The sequence below is a fragment of the Neoarius graeffei genome, chromosome 14 (assembly GCF_027579695.1).
Source record: "Neoarius graeffei isolate fNeoGra1 chromosome 14, fNeoGra1.pri, whole genome shotgun sequence".
Classification (NCBI taxonomy): Eukaryota; Metazoa; Chordata; class Actinopteri; order Siluriformes; family Ariidae; genus Neoarius; species Neoarius graeffei.
In genome coordinates this window covers 16548351-16561550 of record NC_083582.1, presented here as the reverse complement: position 1 = coordinate 16561550, position 13200 = coordinate 16548351, and the positions used below count along the sequence as shown (strand labels likewise).

The following is a 13200-nucleotide window of genomic DNA, read 5'->3' as shown; positions in this document are numbered from 1 at the left end:
CCACCTAAACCGAGACCAAGTCATGACCAAGACCAAAGTGCATCGAGACCAAGACCAAGACTCTGAGGGGTTGAGATCAAGTCAAGATCAAGACCAAGGCAGGACAAGACCAAGTGAAGACCAGGACCAGACCAGTGTGTGTGAAGGGGGTGGGGAGGGGTGACTGCCATTAACAGGAAGAAAATTTTCAAATTATTAAATGAGTCATGTTATTGGTTGCATTTGAAGCAGGAAGTTTTTTACATCCAATCACAGTAACAATGTTAAGAAATAAATCAGACAATGCACAGGCAGTTTAGCGAAATCCCCACAGTTGTGGTCCTGACCGATCTTGAAATAAAATCCCAAGTCTCTATGTGACAAGGCCGAGTAAAAATGCGGCCGATTCCAAGACAAGACATTCAGAAAGTGGTCTTGAGATCAGTCTCAAGACCAAGACCAATCTCAAGTACTACAACAATAGTGTCAGGTATGATTGGCACAGTCAGCGCTACTGAGCATGTGCAAGGCAACTCTGTGGAGCCTGTCCTATTGTGGCAGGGGCATTCTTTCAGCTTACAATCAAATAAATCCTAATAAAAAGAGCACAGATTTCAGAAACAAGCAAAACCAAGCAGCCACCTTGACATAGTCACAGCCTGTCTTATAAACTGACAAAATTTGTTTTTAAAAACATTCCATTCTGTATGATGAAGCTGTTGTTGGATCATCTTTCTGCCATTGCTCCAGAATACGGATGCTTTTTGAGGTTTCTCTGATAAGGACAAGCATTCTAATTCAATGTTCTACCTTTTGGCCTCTGTGTAGCACTCAGGATATTCATGAGATGTATGCAGGAAGTCCTATCAGCAGCATGGTGGTGCAGTTGTCATCAATGTTACCTCACAGCAAGAAGGTTCTGGGTTTGAACCTCAGGGCTGACAAAATTTTTGGGGCCCTTCTGTGTGGAGTTTGCATTTTCTTCCCTGTGTGGGGTTCCTCAGAGTGCTCCGGTTTCCTCCTACAGTTCAAAGACATGCAGATTAGGCAAAATACCCTGCCAGTGGGGTTGCACAAGCCAGCACATACTTAGTGCCAGTCCATAGGCGGTTTTAAACAGGGGCCAGGGGGGGCCAGTGCCCCTGTAAAATTGCTCCTGGCCCCTGTTGTGGCCCCTGTGCTGAACAGGTAACAAGATTTATTAATTTTGACGTGCGCTGGCTCGAAGATCGGAACTGACATGACGGAGTGTTCTACACGGACTCCTTAAAGCGCTACACGCACACTGTTACCTGCAGCAGAAAGACCAGCAGCAGCGCGAATTGCACTGTAAAAAAAATATTTGTTGTTTTAACTTAAAAAAGTTAGTGCAAGGGCTGCCTTAAAAATTTGAGTTCACTGGAGTTCACATAGTAAGTTAAATTGTTGTGAACTTACTATATTAATTTTCAGTGAACTCAAAATTTTAAGGCAACCCTTAAGGCAACCCTTGCACTAACTTTAAGTTAAAACAACAAATATTTTTTTACAGTGTGTAAACTTCGGACGTGAGAGATTGCAGCCCTGCAAGGACTAGGCTACTGCAAAGAGGCGAAGGTAAGGAAAATTATTCAATTTCGTAACATCAGTGTTTGCACATATCCGTGTTTTACTGTTGTTGTTCACTACAATAATAAATCCGTTTTATTGCGCTTTCTTAAAAGTGTGTTGCACAGCAATAAGTAGCCTAACTTAATATTTTTGGGAAATGGGTAAAATAACCAACAGTGTTTAACCTTCTTGTAAAACTCGAATGGCCTTGTGATATGTAGAGGCTACATTCCTCTCCGTTTACTTTTTAGTATAGACCTACTGTAGGCTGTCATCATGGAAAGGAGCAAGAAGGACATTATGTCCTTTTTTGCCCCTGTTGGCAAAAAGCAACATAGAGAGAGTAAGGAAGATGAAGATTATGAAAGAGGAGAGAGAGCCAGAGGTGGAGAGAGAGCCAGAGGTGGTGGTTGGAGAGGTGGAAAGTGAGGCATCTGAAAGGCAATCTGAGAGTGAGGATGAAGACATTCAGGATCAGATTGAGGGACAGAATGAGGGACAACCCGAGTCATTGGGACAACCAGATTCACCATGCATATCAAGTACAGCACCATCAGGTTTGTGATGTTGAACAAATGTATGTGTGTGAGCAGTGTCGACCTACAATTCATATAGCCTACCCTGAAAGTGTGAAGTCTGAATAATAATTAATAAATCTCATCATCTCTAGCCGCTTTATCCTTCTACAGGGTCGCAGGCAAGCTGGAGCCTATCCCAGCTGACTACGGGCGAAAGGCGGGGTTCACCCTGGACAAGTCGCCAGGTCATCACAGGGCTGACACATAGACGCAGACAACCATTCACACTCACATTCACACCTACGGTCAATTTAGAGTCACCAGTTAACCTAACCTGCATGTCTTTGGACTGTGGGGGAAACCGGAGCACCCGGAGGAAACCCACGCGGACACGGGGAGAACATGCAAACTCCGCACAGAAAGGCCCTCGCCGGCCCCGGGGCTCGAACCCAGGACCTTCTTGCTGTGAGGCGACAGCGCTAACCACTACACCACCGTGCCGCCAATTAATAAATATAAAATACAAATAATAGATATAATAAATAATGATAAATAAATGTTGTTCTCAGTCGCACTCTCATATTTACTGTATTCATCTTTCTCCAGATATCAGCAAGTGCTTGGACAACACTCCAGTGCAGCCACGTCTGAAGAAAAGGTTCATTGTATGCAAAAATAGAAATCTTATTTTACAAAAAAGAGAAACATGGTTTTAAGATTTACTGAGCACAATTTATTTTTGTTTAGGCTATTGAGACAGAATGTTTATCTCATTGTATTTATGCTCAATGTATTTTGTTTTGGTTTTAAATAAACTAAACTAAACATTTTGAACGCTTAAATGTTGCCATGTTTTGCCCATATGTGCCCCCCTGAAAAAACACTGGCCCCACCTCGGCCCCCCTAGTAATTTTGGTCTAGAACCGCCACTGTGCCAGTCCCAAGCCTGGATAGAAATTTAGAAATCATGGACACTGTGTCCTCTGGACTAAAGAGGAGAGGGACCATCTGGCTTGTTATTAGCACATAGATAGGGTTTGATTTACGCATGCTTGACCAATAAGTGATTTTTAGCACCGATACTAATATTACCTGCTGATTCCCACCCTTTGTGACTTCATTCAAATGGAAACGTATTAAAATATTGTAATTGAGCCAACATGCACAGCACTATATACATTACTATTCATCTGCACATTTATTAGTTATGTTTTCAAGGTATAGCCTACTTAATTAAAAACTGTTTAATCCATCTTCATCACTTAAATATAGCATATATGAAACGTTTTAATATAACTACACAATACTGTATTTGTTTATTTATATAAGAACTGTACAAAAATATCAATTAAAACAAAAAAAGGTTTGTACATTGAATTGTGTCTGCCATTAATTTATGTGTACAACTAAAGCTGATTTTTTTTTTTTAATAGCTGAATGCTTTCATCTGCTTGATACACTCTGCTTGGGTCAGCTGATTGTTGTTTTGCCAACAGTGGAGTTGCAGTGTACCCTCTGGTGGATAAACTATGCAATGACACTCATATCATGATTAAAGACAAAGTTAAAGGATATACGCAGAACCGTTATTTTTAAGTACATTTCCGAGTGGATAGTATCTTCATCCTTGACTCTTGTATGCTGCATAATTGGGAATAAAAAATATATACATTTTTAAGAGTTAAAATCGACCACAAAGTTGGCATTCGAGCTGCCCCGTTGAGCCAGCCAGCCCTGGGTGAGTGATGTCACAGCAGTATCTAGTGCTATGGACCAAAGCCAGACTCAGCAGGCAAGAGTGGTTGCAATGGCCTCTTTGTTCGGCTTTATTGGCGATTCTTTGGATTCCTCAGATAGTAATACATCGGGCTGTGATCGCCCTGAAATTGGAGTGTGTGTACATGCTACTGCTATACATGTAGACGCATATCAGCTCGAACCATCGGAAAGTGAATCCGATAGTAACATGTTGGCCACGGAGGCCCCCACCTTATGAAATAAAGCCGGAGAACAAAGCCGTCTAGAGAACTGGATAGAATTGAACTGACAGTCTCATGTGACTCTCATTAAAACAGGTGTTATAACTTATGCAACATACATGTACATGCATGCATTTTCACTGATAAAACGTAAAAGGCTAATTAAATAAATCAGATGAACTGAGAATCACATTCTGAAGCAAATTAAATAATCTTCAGACCCTCCAGGATTTCACGATGTTGCGATTTGCAACTTCAACGCAAATTCAGCCAATCCCCGCGAATTCAGGGCGGTGTTGCAATTATATCCAATCACCGCAACTTTCCCGCAAATTTGACCAATCGTTGGCATCGTCTTGAGGTGACGTCGACAAACTACCTTCCACCTTACTTCCGTGTATACGTTCAAGAGAAGCAGCATGTGCGAGTCAGTGTTTATATAGGCTTAAATTCTGTTACTGAAAGTGTGTTATGTTTACAGTGAAGGACTGTGTGCACTTTACATAATTTTTTTTTACTTAATACAAGAAATTAATGGATGCCAACATTTTTGCCAAAATGGTATTTTATTTTCCATTGTTTAGGCAGCTTCAGCATCATACTGTGAGATTCTGTTCAAATTGTTTTTTTTTTTCTTCTATGAAGCCTGAGCCATTTATTTTATTAGTTTATAATTATTGTTTAATTTAGTCTTCAGGAGAGACTGCCTGCACACAGTACTAGTATTAATAGTTTTTTTTCTTACATGAAAGCTGAGGCATTTATATTATATTTTAAGGTAACTTCATGTTGTGCTGTGGGGTTCTATGCACTTTAACTTTTGAACCAACAGGAGCATTTGGATAAGTAAAGCCTATTTTTCTGCATTTTTGTAGTCCTGGTAATCTTTTATATTGGTAAAGTTGTTTATAGGACCATTTCTCAGTGTCTTTGTTTTTTTAATCAGTAGTTTTTCAGTAATAACTTAATATTTAACATATCACTCAATTTTAATCACAAAAAGAGAAAATCGCAACAATCTCCCACAATATAATCGCAACAAAAACCTAAAAAACACCGCAACTTTCATCGCAATTTTTTGGAAAACCCCCCGCAACATCAGACATTTTAGCCCACAACAATCACAAAAAAGGCCCGCGAAATCCTGGGGGGACTGAATCTTATACCAGTAAATTAAATGCACAATACAAGTTACATGCATTGATCTAAATGCAGGTAAACAACGAGTGTTGTTTTTGTTATGTCACATCTTACCCGTCTGTGTTCTCACTTTTGAAGGCTGAGCTTGTGGCTAATTGTTTTGAAACAATCTGACTTTCAGTTCTTCATTCATTCGCTTCTTCCATGTAAGGGCAAGATATTGCTGCTGAGGCAAGCATATCCAGCGGGGGGGGGGAACATATCCAGCGGAGAAGTCTGACGACTGATCCACTCATTCTCCATACTGAGTACTCCGCCATTACTGCTTGGCTCACACTCTGGGAGAACTGGTGCAACTGAACTTTCTTTCCTTTTCATGTAGTCTTCTTTTCTTAATTGTTGGTACTGCACCCTCTTTCAATACGGGCTTATAGCCAACACTCAACAGATCAGAGGTTTTATGCGAGTCCTCAGTAAAATGTGCAGAGCAGAAGAGAGACCACTTCGTAGGTGCCCAATCTGTGAATTTCTTGCAAAATGCATCCAAAACTTTGCAGTCTGAACATTCTTGGATCATGAATGCAACATAAATCCACCTTCTGTCATGTTGATGCACCCGCCAGCAACACATCTCCGTGACATGGCGATAAATTAGCTCAAAATGGAAGCTTGGAGTTGCAGAAATGGCAATAAGACTGATAGACTTCCTGCTGTGACGTCACGGACGTCAATGTCATTCACTCAGACTGCTACCTATATGAATCATTTTAATAGTAAAAATTACTATATTAGATTGATTGTTAATGCTTAAAACTAGTCCTATGCCATTCTTGAGGTCTCAAGGCATTTATAAACTAAAAGTGAGGCCATGGTTCTGCGTATATGCTTTAAGGCTTCTGTGTCTCTGTTTCTTTTTAGATTGTCATTTATCATCTGCTATAAATGCCGATACAGATTTACTGGCAATTAGCTCATGTTGGGCAATGAGATAAGCATGCTGATTTATTGGTCAGGACCGAATGATTAGTCAGGAAGGTGTAGATCTAGTTACATCTAAGCATTCATATGTGAAGGTTTGCTGAGTAGTAGATCAGGAATGAATGCATTAAATGCAGATCAAAAGTCCACAAAGAGATTTCTGGCATACATTTTACTGTTGTCCAGATGTTGTCGGACAAACTGCAGTCTGATAATTACAGCACCATGATGATCTACTGACCCAGTGACAGTGTTCAGGTGTATGAGAATAAAAGACATTTGAATGCCTGATTATCACTGAAGGACAGTATGTGCAGATATGTAGTTGCTGGTGCAGGATGTTTTGTCCTTTTTTGTACGCTTAAGCTGATCTGGGTCTCCTTTTACAGTCCAATTTCAGACTTTTCCACACAGATGGTCCTTGTGATTTCTTTTTGCAGATCTTATTGCTGAGTTCAGCTGATTCCAAACCTGTTAGTGGCATTCCATGTCTATGCTTTAACAGGCCAGCTCCTTAAATTAAGAAATTAAGGGAGTTCTCAATTCTTTGGTCAACCATGGCTTTGCACTGTATCTAATAATTTCAGTCCAAACACAGACCTGTTCACAAAAACTAATGTATGATGTTACACTGTCTGTCTGATATTGTTAAATAAACCCTGTCGCTTGAGTCTAACCAGCATCTCAGCTTCTTCACCACAGTGGCATTACAGTTGTTCTGATGATGAAGAAGCCTTTATTTTGTCACACATACACTCAAGCATAGCAAAACTCCTCCTCTGCATTTAATCCATCTGAAGCAGTGAACAGATGCATGCATATACAAGTGAACAATGAGCACACACACACACACACACAAAGCAGCTACAGTCCCTTGAAAAAGTATTCATACCCCTTGAACTTTTTCACATTTTTCCACCTTACAACCACAAACTTAAAAGTTTTTTATTGAGATTTTATGTGATAGACCAACACAGAGTAGCACATAATTGTGAAGTGAAACGAAAATGATAAATGGTCTTCAAATTTTTAAACAAATAAAAATCTGAAAAATGTGGTGTGCATTAGTATTCAGCCCCCCTGCGTCAATACTTTGTAGAGCCACCTTTTGCTGCAATTACAGCTGCAAGTCTTTTGTGGTATGTCTCTACCAGCTTTGCACATCTAGACACTGAAATTTTTGCCCATTCTTCTTTGCAAAATAGCTCAAGCTTAGCCAGATTGGATGGAGAGCGTCTGTGAACAGCAATTTTCAAGTCTTGCCACAGATGCTCAATGGGATTTAGGTCTGGACTTTGACTGGGCCATTCTCACACATGAATATTCTTTGATCTAAACCATTCCATTGTAGCTCTGGCTGTACGTTTAGGGTCACTGTCTTGCTGGAAGGTGAATCTCCTTCCCAGTCTCAAGTCTTTTGCAGCCTCCAACAGGTTTTCTTCCAGGATTGCCCTGTATTTAGCTCCATCCATCTTCCCATCAACTCTGACCAGCTTCCCTGTCCCTGCTGAAGAAAAGCATCCCCATAGCATGATGCTGCCACCACCATGTTTCACAGTGGAGATGGTGTGTGCAGGGTGATGAGCAGTGTTAGTTTTCCACCACACATAGCGCTTTGCATTTAGGCCAAAAAGTTCAACTTTGGTCTCATCTGACCAAAGCACCTTCTTCCACATGTTTGCTGTGTCCCCTACATGGCTTCTGGCAAACTGCAAACGGGACTTCTTCTGCCTGTCTTTCAACAATGGCTTTCTTCTTGCCACTCTTCCAAAAAGGCCAGATTTGTGGAGTTATATTTTCTCGATTACGTTCATTATGTCTTATATTAGATTGTTAGTTTCTTTTCTTTTTTATCAGACAGCTAGTTTTAGGATTGTTTACCTGACATGTTTCGACGTACGACTGTCGCCTTCGGAAACATCAGCTGATAAGATGTGTCACCAATAACACCCGGTGACACTCTGAGGAAGACGACAGTCATACGTCGAAACATGTCAGGTAAACAATCCTAAAACTAGATGTCTGATAAAAAAGAAAAAAAACCTCACTGTACGACTTATAGTTGTCCTGTGCACAGATTCTCCCACCTGAGATGGGGATTTCTGCAGCTCCTCCAGAGTGATCATGGGCCTCTTGGCTGCTTCCCTGACCAGTGCTCTCCTTGCTCGCTCTGTCAGTTTAGGTGGACGGCCATGTCTTGATAGGTTTGCAGTTGTGCCATACTTTTTCCATTTTTGAATGATGGATTGAACAGTGCTTCTTGAGATGTTCAGAGCTTGGGATTTTTTTTTATAACCTACCCTGCTTTAAACTTCTCCAGAACTTTATCCCTGACCTGTCTGGTGAGTTCTTTGGTCTTCATGATGCTGTTTGTTCTTCAGTGTTCTCTAACAAACCACTGAGGCCTTCACAGAACAAGTGTATTTATGCTGAGAGTAAATTACACACAGTAAGACTATTAACTAATTAGATGACTTCTGAAGGCAATTGATTGCACTGGATTGTATTTAGAAGTATCAGAGTACAGGGGGCTGAATACTAATGCACACCACATTTTTCAGATTTTTATTTGCTTAAAATTTTTGAAGACCATTTATCATTTTTGTTTCACTTCACAATTATGTGCTACTCTGTGTTGGTCTATCACATAAAATCTCAATAAAAAACTTAAGTTTGTGGTTGTAATGTGGAAAAATTCAAGGGGTATGAATACTTTTTCAAGGCACTGTATGCTACAGTACCTGGGGAGCAGTTGGGGGGTTAGGTGCCTTATTAAAGGGCACTTCAGCCATTACACAGAGGGAGAGGTAAGTGCTGTTCATTCAATTCAAGTCCCCTCACATTTTTCCTGCTGGTACTGGGAATCGAACCAGTGACTCTTTGGGCCTAAGACTGCTTCTCTAACCTTCAGGCAATCTCAGTACAACATAATAAACATCTTTTATTGTGCTTGAGCATTCTCATTTATCCCATTCTCATTTATGAATTCTGCGTTTCGGTCCTCTTTTAGCAGCTGTAGACCTAACAGGTCCAGCAGAGTCAGGGGTGTCATGAATCAGCCATGTCTCAACAAATCAGAATGTCGGTATGTAGAACTTAAAGTTTGTCCAGTTTATTTCACAGCGATCACTTGTTTGAAAGAAATAGTCCCAGTAAGGTGGGATAAAAGTCCCAAATCCAGAAGTATGCAATCATCTCATGCCCTTTTCCTTCTTGTGTTGTGTGCACTGTATTAAACTTGTGTGGCGCTGTGGAAGACGGCTGCCTCGCCAGTAGCTCTGTATTTTTTAGTTCTTTAAACCTCTTTTTTCCCACCTTTTTACTTTTCTGCTCTTCTTAGGAAGACAGTGTTTTTTTCTTCATATCACATGGATATTTTTAACTTTAACATGCAACCAGGAGCCAGTTTTTTCGCTTATTCAAGAGAGGAACTGCTGGCCCTGAAAACAATGGGACGAGCCGGGATATGACACCCCATCCCGGCGGAGCTGAGGAGGAGACCCAGGGGCTGCAAAGCCGGGGCTAAGCTAAAGGCTAGGCTAGCGGACAACCGGCGGGGCTGCAAACTATCCATTCCCTCCATTATCATGGGGAATGTGAACTCGCTGCCAAACAAGGTCAACGAGCTATCCGCGCTGAACAACCAGCGGATTTACCGTGAGAGCAGCTTGTTTATCTTTACGGAGACATGGCTAGCACACCTCGTATCGGATGCTAACGTGGACCTGCAGGGATTCACTGCTGTGAGAGCCGACAGAGACACTAAAGCATGCGGGAAAGGCAAAGGTGGGGGACTCAATCTACGTAAACAACTGCTGGTGTAACCCGGGACATATCTCTGTAAAGACAGTCTTATGTTGCCCGGACTTGGAGCTGCTAGCCACTAGCCTGCAGCCATATTATCTACTGAGGGAATTCAGTCACATGATCACCATCTGTGTTTACATCCCTCTGAGGGCAGACGCAGCCACTGCATGTGAGAGGATTCACTCTGTCACAGCAAGGCTGCAGACAGCACCCTGAGGCATTTATGATCATTTCTGGGGACTTTAATTATGCTACTTTGGGCTCTACTTTGGCTGCTTTTTACCAGGTTGTGGACTGTCCAACAAGAAACAACAGGACAATTGACTTACAGTATGCTAATGTGAGAGATGCATACAGAGTCACACCCCTCCCCCCACTAGGGAAGTCTGACCATAACCTGGTTCATCTACAGCTGAAATACACCCCCCTGGCCCAAAGGCAACCTGCAACAACTAGCTCCATCAGGAGGTGGTCCCCTGAAATGGAAGATGCTCTCAGAGACTGTTATGACACCACAGACTGGGATGTGCTGCTTAGCCCACACTGTGAGGACATAGAGGGGCTGACACACTGTCTGACGGATTACCTCAACTTCTGTGCAGACCTGGGGCCTCATTTATAAACGATGCGTACACGCAAAAGAATGCGTACGCCACGTTCTACGCAAGCTTCGGTATTTATAAAAAGTGAACTTGACAATAAAATGTGCGCACCTCCTCGCAAGCTCTGACCCATGCATACAGACAAAAAAAAAAAGGGAAACACAGAAAGTGCGACCTCAGGAGGAAACAGGGAGAACGACCCGAAATTGGTTCAATAATCAAAGTTTAACACAAACATAACATCGCACATCAAAGACGTGACTGACTTAACATTTATAATCCTTAATTTTGTGCACTTGTCAAAAATAACATCTTATTTAAGGCAATAAAGACAAATTGATAGGCTATACATTGTATGTTTTTGCAACATAAGCAGTAGGCCAAGTTTTGTTAATTATCCACTTATGGCTTTCATGCATGTTGTGTCATTTTTCAATATTGATCATTAGGCTATCACACATGTTGCTTGTTAGGTTGCCTACTCTGTAAATAGTATATAAAAGGGATTTGCCGTGGTAGGTCTTACGATGCACTATGGCGTATTTGGCATTGCTGGAGGATGTGGCAAATGGAAGAATTAGGAGAGAGCGAGTCTTCAGAGACCAACAAGATTTGGTTCATGTGGCCCAGCATCAGTGTCACCCTCCTCTTCACGCACAACTCCACTCAGGAGGGTTTCCCCTATAATGCCAGCCAGTTTTTGATCCAGTGGGGTGAGCTCCAGCTTCCCCTTCCCCCCGCCCGTTGCGCAGACACTTTGGCGGTGTTAGGGTCTTGCTGGGAATCAAACCCGGGTCGCTGGTGTAGTAATCCAGCAAACCCCCCACTAGGCCACCAGGGGAATGACTTAAGTGCAGAGGAGTGAGGCGAAAGTAGAGTAGAAAAAACAGTTTATTTACAATGCAAAAAATCCAAGGCAAAAAAACAAAAGTATAATCCAAACGCTCAGAAGATGTACGGGAAAAAATAAAAAATCCAAAAGTTCAAAGTCAAAACAAAAAGCCAAAAAATAAGAAAAGAAAAGGCAAAAATCCAAATGCTCAGAAGATCCAAAATGGTAAATAAAAAAGTCCACAAGAAAGCAAAGTACAAAAGACCACAAAGACAAAGGCAAGGAACACGGAACAGAGGTCTCTAGTGATAACATAACAGCACAAAGACTCCGTGACTAGGGACCAAACTGAGGAAGTATTTATACACAGGGAAATTAAGAAACTGGGCGGGGCAGGAAATAAAGAACAGGTGGGGGTAAAAGGCACATGGAAACAGGCAATCAAAACAAACACAAAACACAGAAGCGGTGGCGGCCTCTAGAGGCCAAAACAAACATGACAAGATAAAGCAATAACAGCGGCCTCTAGAGGCCAAGACAGTCCCCAGTCCTAACAGGACCCCCCCCTCAAGAAGCGTCTCCTGACGTTCCCAGGGCGATCCGGATGGGTCGAATGGAAGTCCCGACACAGTTCCTTGTCCAACACGTCCCAAGCAGGAACCCAGCAGCACTCCTCAGGGCCATAGCCCTCCCAGTCCACTAGATATTGGAGCCCACCGCGGACCCGGCGGGAGTCAAGCAGGCGGCGCACAGTGAACACAGTCTGACCCTGGAAGATGCGGGGGAGCGGGGGATTCCTAGGGGCAGGGGCATACATGGACGACAGTACGGGCCGCAACAGGGAAACATGGAATGTGGGGTTGATCCTTAGAGTCCGGGGCAACTGGAGCCGGTAGGCGACAGGGTTCACCCTGCGCACAACCTTGAAGGGGCCAATGTAGCAAGGAGCAAGCTTGCAGTTCTCCACCCGCAGCGGAAGGTCCTTGGAGGACAGCCAAACCTGCTGCCCAGGGCGGAAAACATGGGCAGGCCTTCTATGGCAGTTGGCCTGAGTCTGGTTGGCCCTGGAGGTCTGGATGAGGGTCCTCCTGACCTTGTTCCAGGTCTTGCGACACCGTCTCATGTACTGGTTGACCGAGGGCACCCCAGCGTCCTCCTCCTGGTCCGGAAACAGAGGTGGCTGGAACTCGAATTGGCACTGGAATGGCGACAACCTGGTGGCCGATGACTGCAGGGTGTTGTGGGCGTACTCCGCCCATGGCAGCCAGGTGCTCCATGATGTCGGGTTATCCATCACCAGGCCTCGCAGGGTGGTTTCCAGGTCCTGGTTGAGCCTCTCCGTCTGGCCATTGGACTGGGGGTGGAACCCAGAGGAGAGGCTGGCAGTGGCCCCGATGAGCTTGCAGAACCCACGCCACACTCAGGAGGAGAACTGGGGCCCCCGGTCTGAGACGATGTCCTGTGGGAGACCAAAGACTCGGAAGACATGAGTAAATATAAGTTTAGCTGTTTCAAGGGCAGAAGGGAGCTTGCACAGTGGTATGAAGCGGCAGGCCTTAGAGAATCTGTCGACTATGACCAAAATGACAGTGTTACCTTGAGAGTCTGGAAGGCCCGTGATGAAGTCGACCGCCACATGGGACCAGGGACGACGGGGAATAGGCAGAGGATGCAGGAGGCCCTGGGGACGCTGTCGTGGGTTCTTGGTTCTGGTGCACACATCACAGGACAGGATGAATGACCTCACTTCCTTCTCCATGCTCGGCCACCAGAAG

The 13200-nt window shown here is 43.3% G+C and overlaps 1 protein-coding gene and 1 long non-coding RNA gene across 3 annotated transcripts in view; one reads left to right on the top strand and one right to left on the bottom strand.

Annotated features, from left to right (window-relative positions):
• Positions 1–13200, bottom strand: part of LOC132897493 (SH3 and cysteine-rich domain-containing protein 2-like) — a 191115-nt gene that overhangs the window by 152693 nt on the left and 25222 nt on the right. The window lies entirely within an intron of this gene.
• LOC132897491 (uncharacterized) lies at positions 1354–2917 on the top strand. Of its 2 annotated transcripts, XR_009656330.1 has the most exons (3): positions 1354–1391; positions 1511–1575; positions 2694–2917. It is a non-coding gene; the product is annotated as an uncharacterized LOC132897491 (long non-coding RNA). The 2 variants fall into 2 exon arrangements; XR_009656329.1 differs by lacking the exon at positions 1354–1391 and having other exon boundaries at positions 1460–1575.